Here is a 7,208-nt window from a genome sequence, read left to right on the forward strand (position 1 = left end):
CCCGTGTACAGGCCGATTTTCGTGCATTTCCAACGGTGGGAAGAGGTTCAAAAGGGGATGGGAGTGAATGTGACTGCTCAACCCGACTCTGAGGCTTCTAACCCGGGTAGCTCGGCCGGGTTTGATCCGGCGGTTCTGCCGACGGTCTCGTCTTCGAGGCCGGTGCCTCCCCCGTGTACAGGCCGATTTTCGTGCATTTCCAACGGTGGGAAGTGGTCCAAAAGGGAATGGGGGTGGACGTGTCTGCTCATACCGACTTTGAGACTTGTAAGCCGGGTAGCTCAGCCGGGTTTGACCCGGCGGTTCTGCCGACGGTCTCGCCTTCGAGGGGGGAGCCTCCCCCGTGTACAGGCCGATTTCCGTGCATTTCCAACGGTGGGAAGAGGTTCAAAAGGGGATGGGAGTGAATGTGACTGCTCAACCCGACTCTGAGGCTTCTAACCCGGGTAGCTCGGCCGGGTTTGATCCGGCGGTTCTGCCGACGGTCTCGTCTTCGAGGCCGGTGCCTCCCCCGTGTACAGGCCGATTTTCGTGCATTTCCAACGGTGGGAAGAGGTTCAAAAGGGGATGGGGGTGAATGCGACTGCTCAACCCGACTCTGAGGCTTCTAACCCGGGTAGCCCGGCCGGGTTTGACCCGGCGGTTCTGCCGTCGGTCTCGCCTTCGAGGGCGGAGCCTCCCCCGTGTACAGGCCGATTTTCATGCATTTGCAACGGTGGGAAGTTGCCCAAAAGTCGATGGGAGTGAATGTGACTGCTCAACCCGACTTTGAGACTTTTAAGCCGGGTAGCTCAGCCGGGTTTGACCCGGCGGTTCTGCCGACGGTCTCGCCTTCGAGGGGGGAGCCTCCCCCGTGTACAGGCCGATTTTCGTGCATTTCCAACGGTGGGAAGAGGTTCAAAAGGGGATGGGAGTGAATGTGACTGCTCAACCCGACTCTGAGGCTTCTAACCCGGGTAGCTCGGCCGGGTTTGATCCGGCGGTTCTGCCGACGGTCTCGTCTTCGAGGCCGGTGCCTCCCCCGTGTACAGGCCGATTTTCGTGCATTTCCAACGGTGGGAAGTGGTCCAAAAGGGAATGGGGGTGGACGTGTCTGCTCATACCGACTTTGAGACTTGTAAGCCGGGTAGCTCAGCCGGGTTTGTTCCGGCGGTTCTGCCGACGGTCTCGTCATCGAGGGGGGAGCCTCCCCCGTGTCCAGGCCGATTTTCATGCATTTCCAACCGTGGGAAGTGGTCCAAAAGGGAATGGGGGTGAATGTGACTGCTCATACCGACTTTGAGACTTTTAAGCCGGGTAGCTCAGCCGGGTTTGACCCGGCGGTTCTGCCGACGGTCTCGCCTTCGAGGGGGGAGCGTCCCCCGTGTTCAGGCCGAATTTTGTGCATTTCGAACCGTGGGAAGTTGCCCAAAAGTCGATGGGAGTGAATGTGACTGCTCAACCCGACTTTGAGACTTGTAAGCCGGGTAGCTCAGCCGGGTTTGACCCGGCGGTTCTGCCGACGGTCTCGTCTTCGAGGCGGGTGCCTCCCCCGTGTACAGGCCGATTTTCATGCATTTCGTACCGTGGGAAGCGGTCCAAAAGGGGATGGGAGTGAACGTGACTGCTCATACCGACTTTGGCGCTTCCGAGCCGGGTAGCTCAGCCGGGTTTGACCCGGCGGGTCTGCCGACGGTCTCGCCTTCGAGGGGGGAGCGTCCCCCGTGTTCAGGCCGAATCTTGTGCATTTCGAACCGTGGGAAGTTGCCCAAAAGTCGATGGGAGTGAATGTGACTGCTCAACCCGACTTTGAGACTTGTAAGCCGGGTAGCTCAGCCGGGTTTGACCCGGCGGTTCTGCCGACGGTCTCGTCTTCGAGGCGGATGCCACCCCCGTGTACAGGCCGATTTTCGTGCATTTCCAACCGTGGGAAGTGGTCTAAAAGTCGATGGGAGTGAACGTGACTGCTCAACCCGACTCTGAGGCTTCTAACCCGGGTAGCTCGGCCGGGTTTGACCCGGCGGTTCTGCCGACGGTCTCGTCTTCGAGGCGGGTGCCTCCCCCGTGTACAGGCCGATTTTCGTGCATTTCGAACCGTGGGAAGTGGTCTAAAAGTCGATGGGAGTGAACGTGACTGCTCAACCCGACTTTGAGACTTGTAAGCCGGGTAGCTCAGCCAGGTTTGACCCGGCGGTTCTGCCGACGGTCTCGCCTTCGAGGGCGGACCCTCCCCCGTGTACAGGCCGGTTTTCGTGCATTTCGAACCGTGGGAAGTGATCCAAAAGGGAATGGGGGTGAACGTGACTGCCCAACCCGGCTTTGAGACTTGTAAGCCGGGTAGCTCAGCCGGGTTGGACCCGGCGGTTCTGCCGACGGTCTCGACTTCGAGGCGGGTGCCTCCCCCGTGTACAGGCCGATTTTCATGCATTTGCAACGGTGGGAAGTTGCCCAAAAGTCGATGGGAGTGAATGTGACTGCTCAACCCGACTTCGAGACTTGTAAGCCGGGTAGCTCAGCCGGGTTTGACCCGGCGGTTCTGCCGACGGTCTCGCCTTCGAGGGGGGAGCCTCCCCCGTGTACAGGCCGATTTTCGTGCATTTCCAACGGTGGGAAGAGGTTCAAAAGGGGATGGGAGTGAATGTGACTGCTCAACCCGACTTTGGCGCTTCCGAGCCGGGTAGCTCAGCCGGGTTTGACCCGGCGGGTCTGCCGACGGTCTCGTCTTCGAGGCGGGTGCCTCCCCCGTATACAGGCCGATTTTCATGCATTTCGAACCGTGGGAAGTGGTCCAAAAGGGAATGGGGGTGGACGTGTCTGCTCATACCGACTTTGAGACTTGTAAGCCGGGTAGCTCAGCCGGGTTTGTTCCGGCGGTTCTGCCGACGGTCTCGTCTTCGAGGCGGGTGCCTCCCCCGTGTACAGGCCGATTTTCGTGCATTTCGAACCGTGGGAAGTGGTCCAAAAGGGGATGGGAGTGAATGTGACTGCTCAACCCGACTTTGGCGCTTCCGAGCCGGGTAGCTCAGCCGGGTTTGACCCGGCGGGTCTGCCGACGGTCTCGTCTTCGAGGCGGGTGCCTCCCCCGTATACAGGCCGATTTTCATGCATTTCGAACCGTGGGAAGTGGTCCAAAAGGGAATGGGGGTGGACGTGTCTGCTCATACCGACTTTGAGACTTGTAAGCCGGGTAGCTCAGCCGGGTTTGATCCTGCGGTTCTGCCGACGGTCTCGCCTTCGAGGGGGGAGCCTCCCCCGTGTTCAGTCCGATTTCCATGCATTTCCAACCGTGGGAAGTTGCCCAAAAGGGGATGGGAGTGAATGTGACTGCTCAACCCGACTTTGGCGCTTCCGAGCCGGTTAGCACAGCCGGGTTTGACCCGGCGGTTCTGCCGACAGTCTCCTCTTCGAGGCGGGTGCCTCCCCCGTGTACAGGCCGATTTCCGTGCATTTCGAACCGTGGGAAGTGGTCCAAACGTCGATGGGAGTGAATGTGACTGCTCAACCCGACTTTGGCGCTTCCGAGCCGGGTAGCTCAGCCGGGTTTGACCCGGCGGTTCTGCCGACGGTCTCGTCTTCGAGGCGGGTGCCTCCCCCGTGTACAGGCCGATTTTCATGCATTTGGAACCGTGGGAAGTGGTCCAAAAGGGAATGGGGGTGGACGTGACTGCTCATACCGACTTTGAGACTTGTAAGCCGGGTAGCTCGGCCGGGTTTGACCCGGCGGTTCTGCCGACGGTCTCGCCTTCGAGGGGGGAGCCTCCCCCGTGTTCAGTCCGATTTTCGTGCATTTCCCACGGTGGGAAATGGTATCTTTCATTACGGGGACAAGGGTCTGAAGCGGTGAAGTCAGTAACCGGCATAGTTAAGGAAAGGGTTCGAATTTTCTCAACAGTACGAAAAAAGTGAGCAGGGAAGCTAGAGAAGGTGTCAGTGAGTCCCAAACGAGTGAACCGCAAAACTTAGGGAAATGCCCGAAAGCGTTTTAAAGGGTGAAATCGGGAACGAGGAAATGATGGGAAAGTGCCTGAAAGTGCTAAATGAGTAAACAGAAAAACGAAGAAAAATGTTTGAAAAGAAGAAGTGAGTAACCAGGAAAACTTAGAAAAATGTTCAAAACGAAGAAATCAGTAACCAGGAAAACTTAGAAAAATGATCAAAAAGAAGAAATGAGTAACCAGGAAAACTTAGAAAAATGTTTAAAAAGAAGAAATCAGTAACCAGGAAAACTTAGGAAAATGTTTAAAAAGAAGAAATCAGTAACCAGAAAAACTGCGAAAAATGTTTAAAAAGAAGAAATGAGTAACCAGAAAAACTTAGAAAAATGTTTAAAAAGAAGAAATCAGTAACCAGGAAAACTTAGAAAAATGTTTAAAAAGAAGAAATCAGTAACCAGGAAAACTTAGAAAAATGTTTAAAAAGAAGAAATCAGTAACCAGGAAAACTTAGAAAAATGTTATAAAAGAAGAAGTGAGTAACCAGAAAAACTTAGAAAAATGTTTAAAAAGAAGAAATCAGTAACCAGAAAAACTGCGAAAAATGTTTAAAAAGAAGAAATCAGTAACCAGACAAACTGCGAAAAATGTTTAAAAAGAAGAAATCAGTAACCAGGAAAACTTAGAAAAATGTTTAAAAAGAAGAAGTGAGTAACCAGAAAAACTTAGAAAAATGTTTAAAAAGAAGAAATCAGTAACCAGAAAAACTTAGAAAAATGTTTAAAAAGAAGAAATCAGTAACCAGAAAAACTGCGAAAAATGTTTAAAAAGAAGAAATCAGTAACCAGGAAAACTTAGAAAAATGTTTAAAAAGAAGAAATCAGTAACCAGAAAAACTGCGAAAAATGTTTAAAAAGAAGAAATCAGTAACCAGGAAAACTTAGAAAAATGTTTAAAAAGAAGAAATCAGTAACCAGAAAAACTTAGAAAAATGTTTAAAAAGAAGAAATGAGTAACCAGAAAAACTTAGAAAAATGTTTAAAAAGAAGAAATCAGTAACCAGAAAAACGGCGAAAAATGTTTAAAAAGAAGAAATCAGTAACCAGAAAAACTTAGAAAAATGTTTAAAAAGAAGAAGTGAGTAACCAGAAAAACTTAGAAAAATGTTTAAAAAGAAGAAATGAGTAACCAGAAAAACTTAGAAAAATGTTTAAAAAGAAGAAATCAGTAACCAGAAAAACTTAGAAAAATGTTTAAAAAGAAGAAATGAGTAACCAGAAAAACTTAGAAAATTGCTTAAAAAGAAGAAATCAGTAACCAGAAAAACTTAGAAAAATGTTTAAAAAGAAGAAATCAGTAACCAGAAAAACGGCGAAAAATGTTTAAAAAGAAGAAATCAGTAACCAGACAAACTGCGAAAAAATGTTTAAAAAGAAGAAATCAGTAACCAGAAAAACTGCGAAAAATGTTTAAAAAGAAGAAATCAGTAACCAGGAAAACTTAGAAAAATGTTTAAAAAGAAGAAATGAGTAACCAGGAAAACTTAGAAAAATGTTTAAAAAGAAGAAATGAGTAACCAGGAAAACTTAGAAAAATGTTTAAAAAGAAGAAATCAGTAACCAGAAAAACTTAGAAAAATGTTTAAAAAGAAGAAATCAGTAACCAGAAAAACTTAGAAAAATGTTTAAAAAGAAGAAATGAGTAACCAGAAAAACTTAGAAAAATGTTTAAAAAGAAGAAATGAGTAACCAGAAAAACTTAGAAAAATGTTTAAAAAGAAGAAATCAGTAACCAGAAAAACGGCGAAAAATGTTTAAAAAGAAGAAGTGAGTAACCAGAAAAACTTAGAAAAATGTTTAAAAAGAAGAAATGAGTAACCAGAAAAACTTAGAAAAATGTTTAAAAAGAAGAAATCAGTAACCAGAAAAACTTAGAAAAATGTTTAAAAAGAAGAAATGAGTAACCAGAAAAACTTAGAAAAATGTTTAAAAAGAAGAAATCAGTAACCAGAAAAACGGCGAAAAATGTTTAAAAAGAAGAAATCAGTAACCAGAAAAACGGCGAAAAATGTTTAAAAAGAAGAAATCAGTAACCAGACAAACTGCGAAAAATGTTTAAAAAGAAGAAATCAGTAACCAGAAAAACTTAGAAAAATGTTTAAAAAGAAGAAATCAGTAACCAGGAAAACTTGGAAAAAAACACTTAGAAAAATTTTCAGCAAAGTGTGAAAAATATTCTAAGTGTCAGCGGAGGAAAATGCTGCAGCATCGGGAAAGATTCGCAAACTTACACCGAACATGTGCTCCGAAGTGCCGGAGGAATTGGGTGAATTGAGCCCGGCAAATGGCCAGCTGTCGTTTTGTGCCTGCAGCCCGAAAACTTTAACTTTGTCTGTCGCGGAAGTCCGGACCGAGAAAAATCCAAACGGTTTTGACCGGACCGAGTTCCAGACCGATGCAGTCAAATTTGGAATTCAGACCCATTCAGTGCCACTTGTAGTTTTTCCGCAGTGAGGTTGGCGGGGTACCCGGAGATATATGGGAACACGATTTTTAGAACAAAATGGCGGCGCGGGACCGTTCTGAAAGGCATCCGAAAAACGGTTCCACGGGCATAGCACTTTAATGACAGGTATGAGTGCATGCCGGAGAGCTCTTGGAAGTCGAATTTTTGACACTTTGTCAATTTTTTGACAGATTTGACAAACTCTTTCTGTCTGTTCTAAGAGTCAGTCAGAGACTTGTGCGGCGGTCTTTTGACACTATTGGAGGGCGGGCAAACCCCACGTTGACTCCGGCCGTCCCTCCACAGGCGCTCGTGTCCAAAATGAAGGCGAGAGACGCGAGTGGCCTGGTTCCCTTGGGTGTTGCCAAGAAGGCTGCGGGCTGACCGTTGCCTGAGCACTCCCTAAAGCCTCTTGTGATGAGAGCAGACCTCGCCTGCCGCACGACCGGCTCTGGGAGTCGTTGGGCCGCTATTTGTGAATAGTCTGGTCCTCCTCTGCCACCCGGACAAGCGCGATGGCTCTGCCGCCCTGCGGTGCTCGTCACCCAGGTTTGGGGAACACGATACTCGTAACAAAAATAAAAGGCGGCTCGGGACCTGCAGGCGAAAGGGGTCCCGTGGTGCTAAGCACGTCGACTTCGGGTCTCGGTGCAAGCCGGAGAGCTCACGGAAGTCTAAAGTTTTCGGCACGTGGTCGAATCTTTTCAAAGGCTTACCCGGCTCTTTCCGTCCATTCTGAGAGTAAGTCAGAGGCCGGTGCGGAGGTCTCTTGACAATCGGAGGGGGTGGTGG

This window comes from Chiloscyllium punctatum, unplaced genomic scaffold, assembly GCF_047496795.1.
Source record: "Chiloscyllium punctatum isolate Juve2018m unplaced genomic scaffold, sChiPun1.3 scaffold_289, whole genome shotgun sequence".
In the NCBI taxonomy this organism is placed as follows: Eukaryota; Metazoa; Chordata; class Chondrichthyes; order Orectolobiformes; family Hemiscylliidae; genus Chiloscyllium; species Chiloscyllium punctatum.